At 39.1% G+C, this 17,733-nt stretch overlaps 1 protein-coding gene across 1 annotated transcript in view; it reads right to left on the reverse strand.

The window, feature by feature from the left end:
• The window catches only part of LOC115233019 (semaphorin-2A), a 367,181-nt gene that overhangs the window by 294,947 nt on the left and 54,501 nt on the right, over nucleotides 1–17,733 (reverse strand). The gene's annotated exons all lie outside the window — the stretch shown is intronic.

The following is a 17,733-nucleotide window of genomic DNA, read 5'->3' on the forward strand; positions in this document are numbered from 1 at the left end:
GCGTCGTGGAGCGAAAAAGCGCGAAGTCCCTACACTCGCGAATCGGCCCGGTAACTGAGTCGAGCAGCGTACACGGGTAGTAGTGCGGGTGGGGGAGCGTGCGAGGCCGACCGCGAGAGGGGGAAAGCCGAAGATACACCCATGCCACGCGCATGCGTCGTTCCGTCTCGCTCGCTGCTCCGTCACTCTGTCCATCTGCGCCCGTCTCTTTCTCTCTCTCTCTCTCTCTCTCTTTCTCTCGCTCTTTCTCTCTCGCATTCTTTTCTTATCTATCATCTTTCGCATCTGTCTGCTTCTCACTGAATCCATTCGCGCTACTTTCCCTCTTCTTCGCATTTTTTCATCTTCTGTAGCTTTTCCCGTTGCTTAGCGTTTCTCTTGAGTCTTTTTCCATGCCAAGTTTTCTCATTTCTTCTTTACATCGTGTCTGTCTCTTCGTTATTTTTTTCTCTCGTCTTCTTTGCCTTTTCTATTTTTTCTCTCTCATTCTTTTATTCTCTTATTCTATATGTAGTACACTTGGCGCTACTCACACGTCACGCTTGAAGATAGTTACTATTTCCGGGTCAAATGCATCGCGTTTAAGGCCGATATTACATTTGACGTACGACAAACTTTTTAAGCGCATTGATTAGCTAATTTCTAGAGACTCAAGAAAGTTTCTATTTTGCAGCCAATCAATATGCTTAAAAAGTTTGTCGTACGACAAATGTAATATCGGCCTAAGAAAGAGAGACAGAGCATTCGAACATATTAGCTATCCTCGTGAATATATCCGTTATGCGCAAAGTGTGTACATCTTTCGTGTTTATTTTTCTTTTCTTTAAAATCACTGTACTATCTTTCTATCTCCTAACATTTGTTCTCAATATTCTTTCTCTATCCTGTTTCTATTATATCCTCGCTCAACGGATTTTCTCGCACACAGCGGCTTTCTTAAGGTACTCTTTATTATAGGTTATTTCCTCGAAATAATATTAACCGTAATAACGCAAAATAATAAATTAATTTGTTCGTATAGCAGCGATGGCGGCGAGCAATTCCATGGTTCATGGCGTTTCTGTTATGACGAGAAGAATATTGAGATATTCATTATAGTGCATCGCGCGCGTGTAAGCGGAGAGGGTAAGTGAATCAACTTGTTATATCGTTGCCGAGGAAAGATTGGTACAGACACGTTTTCCTGTCTTTGTGCTTTCCAGAATGAACAAATAATTGGTAAAATTGATTGCAAATATATTTTATATAAAATTGCCGATATATATAGCACACACTAATATATAATATATAAATATTATATATTATTTTTATAAAAAGCCTTCGACACTTATACGAACATCAAATAAAAAACTTGGCATTATTTGTATGCAGTAACGTAAAACTGTCCATATTATGTAATAATAGCGCATGTTAATCAAATATATATAACTACTCTTCATTCATATATATATATACATAGAAGCAGTCCAGTGAGTACTTTTTACAATATTTATTATAATATTTTATGAGAACGGTATTAAAATATTTCAATTCCATGTATAAAATCTAATTTATATTTTATGTACTGTGTTAAATAATCTCTGAGGGAGGGAGAAACGTATCTGCACGCGCAGAGACGTGGAGAAAAACATTTTGTAGCTTTGATCTCGGTTACAAACGACGACTTTCGTAAATGGAATTTTAATACGCTCTCTGTACATTGAAGATAAAACGCTTACGTGACTATATGAGACCTTCGGTGATGCTCCAGCTCAACGTTCTCATGTTACATCATATCGTTATATTTATATTTTATAGCATGTATCTTACACAACAGAGTAGTAATATATATCTGAAGAAGCAAGGTATTACCGGACCGACATTGAAAGAAATATTCTATTGCTTTGATCTCACGGCTATGGACAACAGATGGAATTCTAATACATCTCTTAAAATATATACAACATTTACCTACGTATTATTCGTGTTCTTACGTCATCGCGCAATAGTCGCATCGAACCATCGGTTCTAATTTACTAAACATTTACAGAACCATTTAATTCCCGTTTCTAGTTTCTCTCAAGTTTATGCAATTTGCTTCATACTCGACTTGCGATTAATTATTCAGTCCTCTATTCTTCGTCTTTAATATTACTCTTCGAGAAATATACGGAAGTTTCTCTGGTTCCTTCATGTATATTGCGCCAAATTGAAATAGAGATTGTGGCGTTACATAATGGTCTGAGAATGGAATCGATTAACGCCACTCTCTGGTACATGCATCCCAGCGAAACTGTATTCCCGACATTTATTACAAAAAAGTCGATGCATTGAGCGTTGCATTTCAAATGGAAGAAAATGCATTTGCGTTTCCTTCGACAACGAGATATCGCTGAATATATGCTCGAAGTAAACAAATATTAAAAAAACACATCTTTTTTAACATTATTTTATAACATCAAATCTCGGTATCAAAAACGCTTATCAAAGATTTTCTCAAAAGTTTCTTATATAAATAATAATGATAATATCATAGTATTGATAATTGAATAGTTAAAACATAGGATGATAGTTGTATAATATTTGCTTTCACTTGTTAATAAGAGAAATCAATTACGTTCCCGCGCGAATCTTTATTAGGATTGATTGATTTTTCGTAGACATTCAAGCGAATGGAGAACAAAGTTAGTTTGATCGTATCGCTTGATCCGTTCTCTCCAATTGTGTGGGGAAACTCGTGTCTTAACTAAACGCGACGACCAAATGTGGCGCGTGTATACGATATGTATCACTTGTTAATAAGAGAAATCAATTACGTTCCCGCGCGAATCTTTATTAGGACGTTTAAATAAACGCGGGATTCGTTCGGATTGATTGATTTTTCGTAGACTTTTCGTAGATTTTTCGCGAATGGAGAACAAAGTTAGTTTGATCGTATCGCTTGATCCGTTCTCTCCAATTGTGTGGGGAAACTCGTGTCTTAACTAAACGCGACGACCAAATGTGGCGCGTGTATACGATATGTATATATATGTCCGTACGAACATATATATATATGTATGTACGCGACAACGTGAGTTATAACAATGATCAGCTCGTTACCAACATGTCGGACCGAGAACCACAATAGGGCCCCGACCGGGTATCGGCAACGGCGCGTTGTCGCGTGGCTGTTGTATATATCGTGTATATGAGCACGATAATCGCGATACAACCGCTGGAACACTGAACGTATAACGTATAACAGCGATAGGTTCGAGCGTTAGTCGCGGGCCGGAGGATATCGTACATTCACATTGACAATGACTTGTGATCAATAATACGTCGCGACGTGACGAGACCGGATTTTTGACCGCACGCGATCGCGGCTCGTTAATTCCCTATAATGAGAATCGCTATTTGGCCCGGTAATATTTTTGTGCTTTCTTCTTGTTGTTGTGTCAACGCTGATGATGCTGTAATATTGGTACGTGTATGACATGTCTTTATTCATCGTAAAACTCTTATCGCTATCGCTCTGACGCATTTTAATCTGATAAAAAAGAGAGAAAGAGAGATTCAATTCGATGCATTTTAATGTCATGATTTACGTGACATTTAAATGCTGACATTTAAATGCCGCTTAAGTATTAAAGTTTTCGCCGCAGCCGTAGTTTGATATCAACGCGACAATCGAAAAATTCCAACGAGACCTCCTGATAACGATGGTGCCGTATCTCACCGCGGAGGAAGGGGAGAATCCGTGAGTAAAGTTACAACGAAATCGTATACCCCACGTGAGAAGCGTAATTTGAAGTTACTCTCCTTCGGATGCCATAAAATATCCACCACGCTATCGGGGCCCTATGGGAATCGAGCGAGAGGCCGGTCGATCCAATCGCGTAATCTTCACAGAAATGGAGGAAATTTCCGTCGTTGTCAATCCATGACGGGAAATGCCGCTGTCGCCGTCGTGCGACAATGACATTTCCCGCTCTTGCCTCGTCATTCAATATTTTTCTCTCCATTATGCGCTATCGTTACATCCTCGACCATTTCTCCCCGACAGAAACGATCAGTATACCACTTACCCACACTGCCATCTGTCACGAATAAAAGTGTCTTACGATTCCTCAATGGAGGATACCACACGCGTACAACGCACTACGTATATATGTCGTCTGGCTAACGCGTAGAGAGATTCGACTTTTAATTAAAAGCAATTCAATTATAATATTCTGCCGTCTGTACATCCTGTTGCCAGTTTATATGTTTTACTTTACAACACGAAGCATCCTCCATCGTTCCACTGCAAAATAATGCAGTCTCCATTTCCGCTCTGTGTATTTTACAAGCGCACGGGAATATATAGAGAAGTGTAAAAGAGTGAGACCGTGCTGATCTGTAATACGATAAGGACAAAATTATACGATAATCCGCCGCTTAGATATTTCATCCTCGATGCAGAATCATCGGCAAACATTTCGCATTTTAAAGTTTAAGACAAATTCATTTCTTAATAGAAGGATCGTATCTCTGCGTGCATTCTTACGTTATCATCGCGAGAACGGCATGTAATTTAAATGAGACAAGATCAGACGAATATAATTAGCTGGTCGTATTCGTATAGCCCGTGTATGTACGTGTATATGTGTGTGTGTGTGTGTGTGTCGACAACGTTTCTCATGAAACTCCATTTTTCGTACAAAAAGCACTCGGATGGAGAAAGAATTGCGCGCTCGACCTCACTCTTCTCCTCGACCGCCTTCAACATCTTTCTTCCTCGTCTCCACCCTTGCACGTCCGGCTATTTCTTTCGCGCACATCTCCTTCTCTCATTCTCTGTCTCCGTGCTCTCTTTCTTGTGTGTAGCGTTATTCCCATTTCTTTTCCGTTTCCACCTTCTCTCTGGCTGGTCTTCGGTGTCGGTATTTATAGCATGGAGAAACCGCAGAGTCCCGGGGAAAGCTGCTCAGCAGGATGGAAACTAGTGACCGAACCCATGAACCGTTTCTTCCAACGGCGTTTAGAGGGGCAGCTTTTCCTACACGCATTGCGGAGAAGAAGCACGTGGAACCGGCATTCCAGCTAAAAGCCTTAATCGCCGTTTTTACTGCTTTTCTTTTTTGAAGAAAGGAATTACTGCTCCTGCGCTCCGCTACTTCGCGGGCCCGCTTGCGGTTTCAACGCGGCAACTTCTTACTTCATCGTGCTCTTTAACTGCCTCGCTTCTTTACCGCGGGTAGATCCCGGCGTCGTGCTTTGCGTTATTCTCCTCGCTCCGTGTTCTTCGTGAAGATTTCTCGTGGTAGTTTCTCAGCACCTCGACTATGTTGAAAGTTTCATCAGTGGCGATCGATCGATTTTGTAGTGAGCAAGGAATATGACCTGCCAGCTATTTAGCGGACCGCCGTACTTACGCGAAGAGGAATCTCAGATTGTGTATACCTTACCCGAGATTTGCTCAAATAAACGATATCTCTTGCGCGTTTCGAAACTCATCGGAAGTAGTTTACCCGAGCCGGAATTACTTTACCTCCCGGAACGAGTCGTGAAATTCTTGTTTCCTTTTTTATTTGCGTGAAATGGAATTTTATCGATACTTGGATATGTGGTCCCGGTTGCCCGTTCGCGGAAAAATCGTTTTCTCTACAGTCAGCACTGCGATCATTTCCTTTCCATTATTTCCAGCAGCATTCCAACAGTTAATATTGGAATCTCTCCAAGTATTTGACAATTCAGATGGCATCTTTGCTTCGTGTCGTTCACTTTCCGTGGCTGATAGAAGCAGTATTTTGCATATCTGTAATTGCGATTTCATTATACGCGGAAACTGCGGAATGCTTTAATGAATTGGGCCATTATAACACGGCGTTATAGTCCAAGTATCAACAATACAGAGAAATTGAAAAATAAAACAATTAAGAACTCTTTTATTTTCAAACATGCCATTTTAATACACCCAAGAATTCTTTTAAATTCCATATTTCTTCTTTGCAGTGAAAATAAGCATGATAATCTTATAAAAAAAAAAAAAAAAAAAACCTAATATATTTTGCATTATTAGATAATCTCAAAAATATTTTGTCGCAAAGGTTTGACATGATACTTTGTGAGCGTACGGTATTCTTTAATAGCTAAGATACAACGATGCGATACGCGGTGGATTATTGTGCCTTAATAAACATTGTACGAACGGAAACGCGTATGTATACGCGTGACTGTCATACTGTAGTATTCTTGTGCAAACGTATCTGGTATATACATGACCGTACCGTATTATATAGACTGGCAGACCCTCAGCTATTATTCGGGCCACTCGAGACGACTGTTAGCATGTTAACTTAAGTACCTACAGACCTACAAGAATTAACAAGCCGACCGCTTTTTGTCTGGCTTATCTTTTACATTATTGCGGACTGAATGGAAAAAGAAACGTTCACGCGCGAAATCTCTCTTTCCGATTTTGATTAAATGTAGCAGGTTGTGCTAACATTAATAATTTTGTCTCGTATAAAGTGTATCTCTTTGAAATATTTTTATATCGCGCCCGATTGTTCGACAATATTGCGTCACGCAGGAACTGTTTTCCTGGGGATTTTCAGGCTCGATGCACAAAAACGCGACTCGAGCATACGGCGCCTACGCGAAAAGACATAAAAGATAGAAGTAGATGGCCTGTCAGTTTACCGATGTTCCCTCTGGGACACGTCAAACGTACGAAACGATGGCAAACCTGCTTTTCTACAGCCTCGGATGCCTCCGCGCTCCCCTAGGGCCAGTGATAAAAACCAGGACCAGTCAGCATTCGACAATGAAGACGCCTTTACCTTTCTTCTTTTTCGACAAAAGGTTCCCGTTTGCCTAGGGTGGTATCCCGACTAGGCGACAACTCGTAAACTCTAGTCAATCGTTATCGATTCGTAAAACAAAGGAAATCGAAAGTGGAAAGCTGGTCGTTTCTGCAAAAATTGCTGATACTGAACTTAAGGAAGCAAACCAGCAGCGTGTAAAAAAAGTGCTTGTTGATCCTTGTTGGTTTTCTTTAATGATAATTTCGGAGCGAATTTATTTATTTTGCGGAAATAAAGTTTGCTTAATTTTAATTAATTAAACAATATTATATATATATTTTTAATTAATATATAATTTTGTTGAGAGCATCAGAAAAGTTCTGTTTTATAATTTCTTTTCGAATTAATATGTTAATCTTTCCTTAAGATAATTTTTTTTCTTTATCCAAAGTTTAAAACTTCTACGGAAATATTTCTTCTTCCCTTAATCTGTACCTCATCGAGATAATTAAACACAAATCACGATCCTGGCTTTGGCGGAATCTAATGAAGAGGAGCATTAAATCGTTCGTAAGTTATTGTTACTCGAGGTGACATTCCCAATTCTCAAGTAACGTAACTTCCCCATTAAGGTCTATTTAATTAAGTTTGCATCAACACATTAACCGTCCTTGCTTTGCGGAAACTATGAAAGGAAATTATAGTATAATACAAGCATGAAATATTAGTTAATGATACGTTGACATTTCGTCGATTTTGTCATTATCTTGGTATTCTTATATTATCGTCGAGAAAGCTGACGAGCACTTTTTTAACATCCAATATCACTTTTTCCACGCCGATCCTCCTCAACGTACGTTACATCAATATGTAATAGCTTGTAACTACAAAAAATTGCTTCCAACTCAATTCCAGCAGCTCTACTAGTATAGAAATCCACCTGCCTGGTTTGCTTGGCAATCTTGTTATCTGAGTTTGTCCGCGCAGGCTATTAATATTGCGAAACTTCTCAATTTGCCGACGAACGAGCGAGGGAAAGAATAAAATATATGTAGATAAATGGATGAGGAAGAGACTGGTTAGAGATGGATGAATACACGAAGGAAAATCGATGAAAAAAAATAGTGCGAGGCGAATGTAATTTAAACGTGGTGAAGTCAAACATTAATAAGTATTGCCATATAACGATATAGTGAATTAATATTTGAACATGGTAAATTGGACATATTACGCGTTATGAACACACCGCATACTAGTGAGCGGAAAGTTTTGTATTTGTATCAAGTGCGGTCAACCATATCGCGAATCGAATAAATTTGTTTGGCTGCGCTTATATTCAGAGTGATAGTGCAAAAGCGTCGGAATTTATGTTATCATAAGATATATATGTCATTATGACATATTTTATTGACAATGATATTTCCTCAGATATTTCCTGATAAAATGCTATCAATTTGATTTAACTTTGATTAAACTAAGAATAGCAGAACACTATATTATGTAAAATTGTTTAAAAATATAATAATTATCATTGTTTCGAACAATCTTGTTAGAAAGTAAATGAATTGAAGAATTGATATTTGTTAAATTAAACGTTAGTCTAAAGAAAAACGTTAGACAAGTGAAAAATAACAATAGTACTTCCCAGATTATAAGGACGACAAGAACGATCTATTAGGTTACATCGACATCAAGATTCATGAGTGCCTTCATCATTCCGCTCAATGATGCGTCAAACGCAATCAGAGTCGAGATTACCTCGACGAAGCCAGGAGCCTCTCGCACTTCCCATAACCATATCCTACCGATAATCTAACCAATTATTGTAGTTCTCGTACCGGGACACGGACGCAAACAGTGTAGGGTAGGCGATGTCTAAAACATTATTTCTGCTTTATTGACCGCATCTCGCGTATCGTTCTTATTTGCTATATTTAATACAGAATTTAATACACTACTTACATAACATGCACACAACACACACACATACATTTTTTTAGAAGGATTTTTTTTTAATGGATTCGAATATATGAACTCATTCGTAATTATCGTTGAAACATTCTGCGAAAACCAATCACAGAAGTAAAAAAAAAAAAAAAAAAAAAACACAGAAAGGATCATTGCAATTGTTCTTCGTTTTCCAGTCGCCGATACGTATCGCAAATTAGGTTTGTTCATGCGGTTGCCTGAGTGTTTTGTCGGAACGTTTTCAATCCCGTAAAAGCGACGTAACTAAGTTAGCCAAACTGATTTCTCTTACTCTAGCCTAATTGGCCAAGCCTCCGGTTGGATGTCCGTTTCTCTCTCGTATATACACACATACGTACATATATATACACAGACATACACGTGACGCGTGTATTGCTACACACACTTCTCTCGTACTAGCTGGTTTCTAACTTGCCGGTACATCCACCTCTAATTAAATCTTTACTCGGAACATCTGATTCCATGGAAAAGCAAATATTTTCTCTGTCTATTTAAAAAAAGATAAAAATTATAGCTGTATACACTATCTCTTTTTTCATCTAAATCTTAATCTTGTCTTGAAATATCAGTCTATTTATATTATATTATCAAGCATATCTAAGAGTGTCTTTATAGATGTATATTAAAAATTAACGCGAATCCTTGTGTAAATTATTGTCGCGAGGATATATATCGATAAACAGACAAATCGCAGTATTTCGAGATATTCGACGATTTGTGTAGAAGAAGTTTTAAAGTTCACTCGTTGTAACGTCCAGTCCGACTTCCAGTTGAGAAATTCGATTCAATTTAGCGCTAGATTCAAACGAGTAATAACGTTACGGAGTTGGAATTGCGTTAACGATCGAGCTCGTTGTCCTTGTCAGCAGGGGGGGAAAGGAGTAACGGCCGGATTGGGTAGACCGAGTCGAATCGATCGACAAGATCTTCTAATTAAATTGGACTTTCCTCCGTCGGATCTCCTTCGTCCACGCCCGTCCTCTATTCCCGTAATTAAAAGGAACCTTCTATAAGACCGCTCCTCCGCTATTGTTATTCACGTCCTATCATCATTTCGCAGCTGGGCTGAAACAGTTTTGCTTGCCGACGTATTTGTAAGCGGAATGCTACGAAACTATCGGGCAGCTTCGATGAGTAGTAGTTGTGTGTCAGAGACGCACCGCGCGTACAATATCGTATTTACATACTACAGTTTCGTTCGAGTGCGCGCATCGGTGCACCGCAAAACCCCGTGTATAACGGCGTAGAGTCTGCGGAGCGTCTCCTTCAAGGCGTATCTTCCTCCGACGTTCACGAAAGCTGATTACGCCACGTGAATATATCGGATAAAATTTCAACGTCGTCGTAGAATTTAACTATCTCGTATTATATGCATTTTCTGGCTGGTTTCTTTTAAGAGAACCTTCAAACACACAACTGTGACAAATGATTTTGTAAATTGTACGAATAATTTATAATACTGTCATATGATATCATGTACGTAAGCAGTAATTTATTGGAAAATTCAATATCAGAAAATACTTATTCTTGGACGCGCGTTGCGTGTTTAATTTCTTGATGCGAGTTTGATGTTAATTTTAAGATATTAAAAATATAATAAAGTGTCTTCGACAAATATTCGACAAAGACTAATATTATCCCCCGCACCGTCTGTTCATCCGACCCCATTTGCTCGGCGGTGCGGATCTGAAAAATCGATATATCGGCATATATTCGTAAACCCGTTATAATATCGCTGCCACCGAACCGCCGGGCGCATCTCGCTCGCTAAGCAGATTTTCCCGTCTGATCCGCGGGCGCACGCTGTCGCGTTATGGAAGCCATAGTCATTTCTATCTTTACGAATACGGCTGGACATTTGGTATTGCCGCAACCTAAAGCATACCTAGATAATTTTATGCGATTTAATATTTCGCGATTGCGATAATTTTCGTTTTGAAAATCATCGATCGTTCGAAAGAAACTAAAGGCCGAGAGACACTTTGATTTCGCCTGTTCTTTTGTTTGCACTCTCTCGTCGGGTCGTCGAAGTATTTTCCATCACAAATACGATCGTACCATCACATAATCATGAGCAATCGCTCGACTGTGAAGTCTGCGCACAAGCCACCTCCCTTGCGGTGCACGTCGCTCGTCACGTGGAAATCCCGATAGGCACAAACTCCGAGACGGCGCGGCGCTACCGCGAGAGCGCAGCTTGATTTCCGAGCTACTCTCGTGCGATATTAAATTATCAATCGGGCACGTTCCGGCTTGGTCCCAGAACGCTAACCCAGAATACACACGCGGTTCAGACGGACACATCGAAATGCGAAGTCTCCTCCATGCAACTTCTCCCCCACGCGGGTTTTATCCGACGACTCGGTGTGTTCGACTGAATCTCTCCGCGATTTTAAAGTACAATACGGAGAGAATTGTACGAGTCGGATTAAAGAGTCGCAGAAAGAGGGAAAGGGGATGGTGGATGCCTCGCGAACGCTTTCACGAAGAAGTGCATGAAAGTATGGAACGTGCAACGTTACGATAAGTTGAATCTCGTTAAAAGTTTTCTTTTAACGCTCGCAGTAGAAGATCTTATCTGCCACATGGCGGGCGCGACGCAACGCGCCGCGCCAAAAATAAGTTGCTCTACTTGCGCAGGATCTCGTTTCCGCGATACTGTAATATTTTCCGTTCCGGACATTTCGCGATAATCAAATTGCCGACCGGCTAATCCGTGTTTTCAACCGAGAACAGGAGAATTTACGTTTCCCATATCTGCCGAACTAACCGACCTCCGAAGCAGCCATTATTGCTATCCCGAGCATAATCGCGCAGTCAAACCGCCGAAGCGTAAACTCCCGATGACTTTGATTGTGCGCCTGTATGCATCTCCGCGCGTGCACGTACATACACACGGATTACATTTTACACCTGACGTATAGCAACCGCGGGATTAACTTCGTGCGGGATACGTATCGCTACCCGCGCGGCTTTGCGGGATTGGACTTAACCAATTTTGCGTCTAATTAGCGCGGTGATACATCATGCGCGGATAACAGCAACACCATAATGCCGTTAAGCATACTTGTAGCATCAATTAAGATGACGGAAATTTAATCTCGTTCACAATGGTGGAGCCGTTACTTACCCGTGTATCTCTAAACCGAATGATTATGCCGAGTAAACGATTTATGAGTAATTTGTTTAAACTCTTGATGAAATGTTGCGTTTAATTACGAAGACGGTTATTCAAATATTAATTATATAATTTTTTAAGATTTATGTGTATATATATATGAACTTCTATACGGATATGTTATTATTGAACTTACATGTCACTGTATTGATCGGATAATAATTTGCAAGGTAGGTACACTTTGCAAGGCGAATTAATTACCTGGCTAAGCACTACTGATTCTGCTAAGGAAATTTAACTACTATGAAATGGTAAGCGAATATATATAGGTGGAGACTCCGACAAGCAACTAGGGATTCCAAATCTAGTTATGTCCATACGTGTACCTATGTCGGTAAGCTTCTATTTCTCTCTCTCTCTCTCTCTCTCTCTCTCTCTCTATTCCATGTTGTGTTTCAGCGATTCCTAATTCTATTTACTACAGTTCCCTAACTAAAACATTACATGCAAATAGCTCGATGCATTTATATTTCCCAACATGTTCAAAATTCTACAAAATTCTGTCAAATTTAATTAGTTATATACGGTTGCATTATATATTCGTTAAATAAATTAAAAGTTATATATATATATATTTATATAATTACTAATTTATTTAACAAATATGTAATACAACAAACTGATCAAATTTGATAGAATTAATTATATATATACAAGATCGCGTAAAAAAGTATCTCGTATTATATTATTAAATCCCTTTTTGTCATAGCAACATCAATTTTTATTATAAATTTAATGTAGCTATATCGCATTAAATTTATTGCAGTAACAATATAATTGCAGAAATAATAATGTTAAATTGAAACATTCAGACCTCGCACTTTAACCCGAAACATTTAACGGATATACCTATATGTACAAGTGATATATTAAGATAATATACGAAGCAAAGATAGTATGTGTGTGTTATTTTCGACACCATATATAACGACTTCATCCCAATTGCGATGAAATTACAATAATTCCAACACAATTTCGTTCTCGCAAGTAAACGCCGTCAAGAGCGCTGGTGATTTAAGCGGCACTCGGAAGGATACGAGATCGTTCTATCTGCGGAGTGCATCGTTGAAACGTGCAGGTACGTACGAATCCGGGCGGGAGAAGAGAGTCGGCGAATGTCGGGCCCAGTCCAAATAACATAGCAATGGAAAACGTGGACCACTTAACAGACTGGCGCAAGGCCAGCTGCAATCCCTACACAGGCATGTTAAACTGCCCGCATTCTGAGTACACCTGGACGGTTTTTCCGGCTATTAATATATTATTCAAGGAGCGTACGCGTCTTGGTTTCTACGGAATCACATTATCCTTAACGTTTTTCTCATAATTTGCTCGGAACGGTTTTCTTCGTAAATTTAAGATTTCGCTCTTTTGCACGAGTATCCCAAAATATTCGGCGTTTCATGCATTCTGTATACGATTTTCTATTCTCGAAAGATTAATTCCTACGTCAACTTTACGCCCATTATAAAGGCTGTCAGAGGAGAGAGCTTTTTTAAATTCTTAGCGAGCCAGAACACACAACGCTTAAATTTGTAGTCTCGTAATGTGTGTATATGCAGCTTTCCTACAGGATTTTCAGTGATGTCCATTAAAAAATTGTGTGGCACCTCACCTGTTGCATCAGAACAGGAACCGTCCAACATTTTACTTAATCCAATGGGCTAAAGTGCCCGATGGAAGACCTTCGTGTTCAGGCACGCGAGTCGTTTAATAACATGCCGTCATCGCGACGCGATATTTCATGCAGGCGAATCTCGCCAATCTCATTTATAGAATTTATTGTCTCCGTCCGAAGCGCAAAGAGACGTTATCTTAATGACGTGCATCTACGCGGCTTATTATTTAATGCCATCTATCATTCGCATCGACGCGGGAGATCATTAACTTATGCCGGTCTCGTGTACCGGGCGGCGATAAATTTCTCCGACATTTCGCCTTCATAATTTTCCCTTTACAGGCGCCGTACTTAATCTCGGAGTTTAATCCAGCATCAACGGAATTTTAGTACTTCACTTTCGAGTAATTGATGAGAAGCTTTAACGACGCTCAGTCGAAACGAAATTCAATCCGCTCGCTAATTTGGAACTTTGTATAATCTTACTTACGCGTTAAAGAATTTAATGTCGTAGATTATTATAACATTTTATTATAATATTAAAATTAATTATATATATATTTTTTTTAATTTTATTTTATCGAATGTTCGCGCAGAAAAGTTTAGCCAAGTTTAAATCACGATTACTTTATTTATGTCTAGTTTCACTCATGATCTTTCGTTTTTTCGAAACATAAAATCAAAGACGAAAATGTTTCGCTATAGGTTTGCTCTTGCTGCATTTCTCATTCTATACGGCTTTACGCTTCTCTTTCAAGTTAACTGAGGTCTAGGCGAGCGGATCCAGTCTCCCTTCAATCAGCCTCTTCCATATTTATATGCAGAGAGGGGGGGGGGAAGGGGGCACCACCCTTGGAAAATTTTCCGCGAAGTTCAGAACGGGCTAAATTATCATAATCTGGCGGAAGGTACGACATACCGCTTCAAAAGAGAGAGGCGCGGCGCGGCGAGGCTTTAACATAATTATTAATCATAATTCGCGAAGGAGAGAGCGGAACTCGACAGGCTGTTCGGTGGTTTTGTGCAAAGAATTATTTTCGTGTTATCGCATTTGTAATTAGTATAACGCTATACATATATAAAATGCGATATATAAGACGCATATGATTAACAGAACTGCTCTATTCTGCTTCTTCTTGATTCCATTGCTTATCTCTTGTCATTATTTAGCTTGTTATGCTATTTTCTTTAGATGTTATTCAATATCTTTTCAAAGGATATCGGTAACTATAGCGCACGTTTAAAACAGGTACTAACCGAAATAGTTTCTACTACAGGGAAATGCACATTCTCGCTTTACGGTTATATCGTACGACACGGTGCGTGAATAAACATGCAAGGAGCTTGCGATGAACAATTTTGTTTGTTGGAAAACATGCCCTATGAAATTACATGCGTTTGTAAAGTCGCTAACGTCGTAATGATGGCGTAATCCACTAACTTCTACTACTTAATTTACCCATCGTACAAATAATTTGATTTACTCTCAAGAGGCAAAATATATGTCCCTTTCATACAGAAGAACGGATATATTTTTCTTACTCTTGCACATTCAAAAGCAGATGGTTTGATACAGGAAAGAATGAGGCTGCACTTTTTACAGCAATGAGAATGCTCGTCTTATGCGATTAATATTTCGATTAAAACACGCGCGACGGAAACGCGATGACGACTTCACCAGCAATTTCGCCGTAAATCCGCAGACGCGAAGTTCGTTAAATGAGTTATTATCGGATCCGCGCGAAATTCCGGGTGGAAGGGAGATGAGTACTCATGTACCTATCTAGTAAGCACTGAGAGAAGATTACGCTGGTACGCTGCCGTTGAGCTAATAATGCAACGGCGCCGGCGCGGCGGCAACCGATATGCCTCGTCGCGGCGCAACCCTTTCTCATTGTTATTATCTTAATACGATAGTGTAAGGTCTAGTACCGTCTGACCCGCTCTCAGTTTAACGAGATTAGCATAATACCACGAAGCCCTTCTCAGAAGTCTGGCCCCATACCTGTTACCCCTCGACCACCTTCCCGCCTACACCTCGCATCTGACAGGGACTCATCGTTGGAGTTGCGCATCTATTCACCTGTCGGCGAGGGTTACGTGGCTGGCTGGTTCAAGTGAAAAGCGGATGTGTTTGACGCGGGAAATAATGTATTTTGTAAATTAAAGCAGGATACTGGCGCTAATGATTAAAATCGTCCTTAAATGAGCATTAATTTTATATCTGTGTGTATATGTATGTGCCTCTCTCTCTCTCTCTCTCTCGCTCATTATATATAGATGTAAAGAAAAAGAAAATAAAAAGTGCATATGTGAAGATTATATTTCAAATGCACGCATTAATGACGATTTATCACGGAAGAGCACGTGACAAAAATTTTATTTTTCTTCCGCTGTTGTTATTTGCAAATGCTGGCCGCAGTTTAATATGAAAAAAGTTCTGTGTATTAACGGCGGAACGGTGGCTGCAAGATGAATGAGCCTGCTGCATTGCCCGCATGAAATACATCCTCAGAGTACTGGGTCGTAGCATTGCTTAAATTATTCATGGCTTGCGGGACACTTTGCTGAAATTAGCAGGCCGGTCATAATGTTAATGAATTTTTCAGAGCGAAGCGAAAGACAGCTTCAAAGTATACGCAAAATATAATCACGGACACGTAATTGGATCTCTTCGGTACTCAGAAATGACAAACTTTTTGTATGTATCAAAAATCATTCTCTTCTTTTTTTTTACTTGTCAAAGAAACTCATACATTGATAAAGATGATACTTCGTGTCGCTTTAATTTTTGGAATTCGCCAACTTCTTTTTATATCTTTTCTGATCTTTTTAAAAACAAGAGAAAGAGAGAGAGAGAGAAAGAGAGAGAGAGAGAGGGAGAGTGAGAGAGAGGAGATCAGATATCCATTTGAACATAAATGCTTTCTCAAAGTAAAGAGAAAATAAAAGAAAAACTTTATACTTTCATGTTACTTTCATGTAACAGATGTCGGAACTAACGGCAGTAGATATCTCGTTTATATATATTAGCGAACAAAATAAAATCATTTTCTCTTTCTTTATAAAAAGTGTATTTAAGCAGAATACATGGTAATTTCTACCTACTAATAAACATTGCGTTATGAAAACTCATTAAAACGTGACGATAGCTAAGTCCGTTGTATTAAAACTAAAGTTCGCATTATTTGCTACAAAAATGATATTTTGCTAAAAGCATCACAAAATAGCTCGTGTGAAAAATATTGTAATATATTTTGCAATTAATCTGTTTATTCATATAAATGCGTAAATACAAGATACATATTATCATGTATTTATGAATAATGAATTTATTGCGTGCGAAGCTTGTGAAGCATCTTAAGATAAAAGCAGCAGTGTTTCTCCTTCCTGTAATCTACTCAACCGAATTTGCGTAACCACGTAAACGCTGTCCATCGCGTGGAGAATCAAATGCCAATTTATTACGACGTGCTTGCGCCAACGTCCCTTAACGCAAGAAGGTTGTTGCAATTTTAATAAGTTCATAATAACGATTTTAATAATGACACGGTAAATGTGCGAACCTCGGGGCAACTTGTTACAAGAAGGGAGCGTAGTTTTCAAAGTTATAATGACGGTGATTTAAAAATGCATTTATAAAAGTACTGTCGCGCATTGAAGTTTCTCTGTGCAACAAATAATGTAAGACGATATATGTATACGTGTTGAATAATTTTTGCGCATTTCTCTAAATTTCAAATATCGATTTATACTTTTCGCCATATTGTTTCTTTATTTTCTATCTCTGTCTCTGATTACTTAATTTTTTCAACTCGATCGATTAACGATATTCTTACGTTCGGTTCATTAGAGTGTTAAATAGAATAGCTGTACTCACTTCTTTTCACAGGAACCATTAAAGGAGCCGTTTCGAAATCGTTTCTCGTTTTCAGCGAGATTAAATTTCCGGAGTTAATCGTTTCGACGGAATCTTAATTTGCCGACTTCGCAAGCTCCTTGGGAACATGAAAAGTGTCTCTCGGTTCTTGAATCGCACCGGCGCGTAAATAATTATGTACATATAAATCTTGCTGTGTTGAATCGTCATACGAATTGTAAGGATGAAACGGGATATTCAGAAATTGCTATCCTCGGGAAATTCTTTGGCTGCATCGTGCGATTTAATTTCGACACTTCATATTTTAAACTCTTTC

This window comes from Formica exsecta, unplaced genomic scaffold, assembly GCF_003651465.1.
Source record: "Formica exsecta isolate Colony F162 unplaced genomic scaffold, ASM365146v1 scaffold155, whole genome shotgun sequence".
NCBI lineage: Eukaryota > Metazoa > Arthropoda > Insecta > Hymenoptera > Formicidae > Formica > Formica exsecta.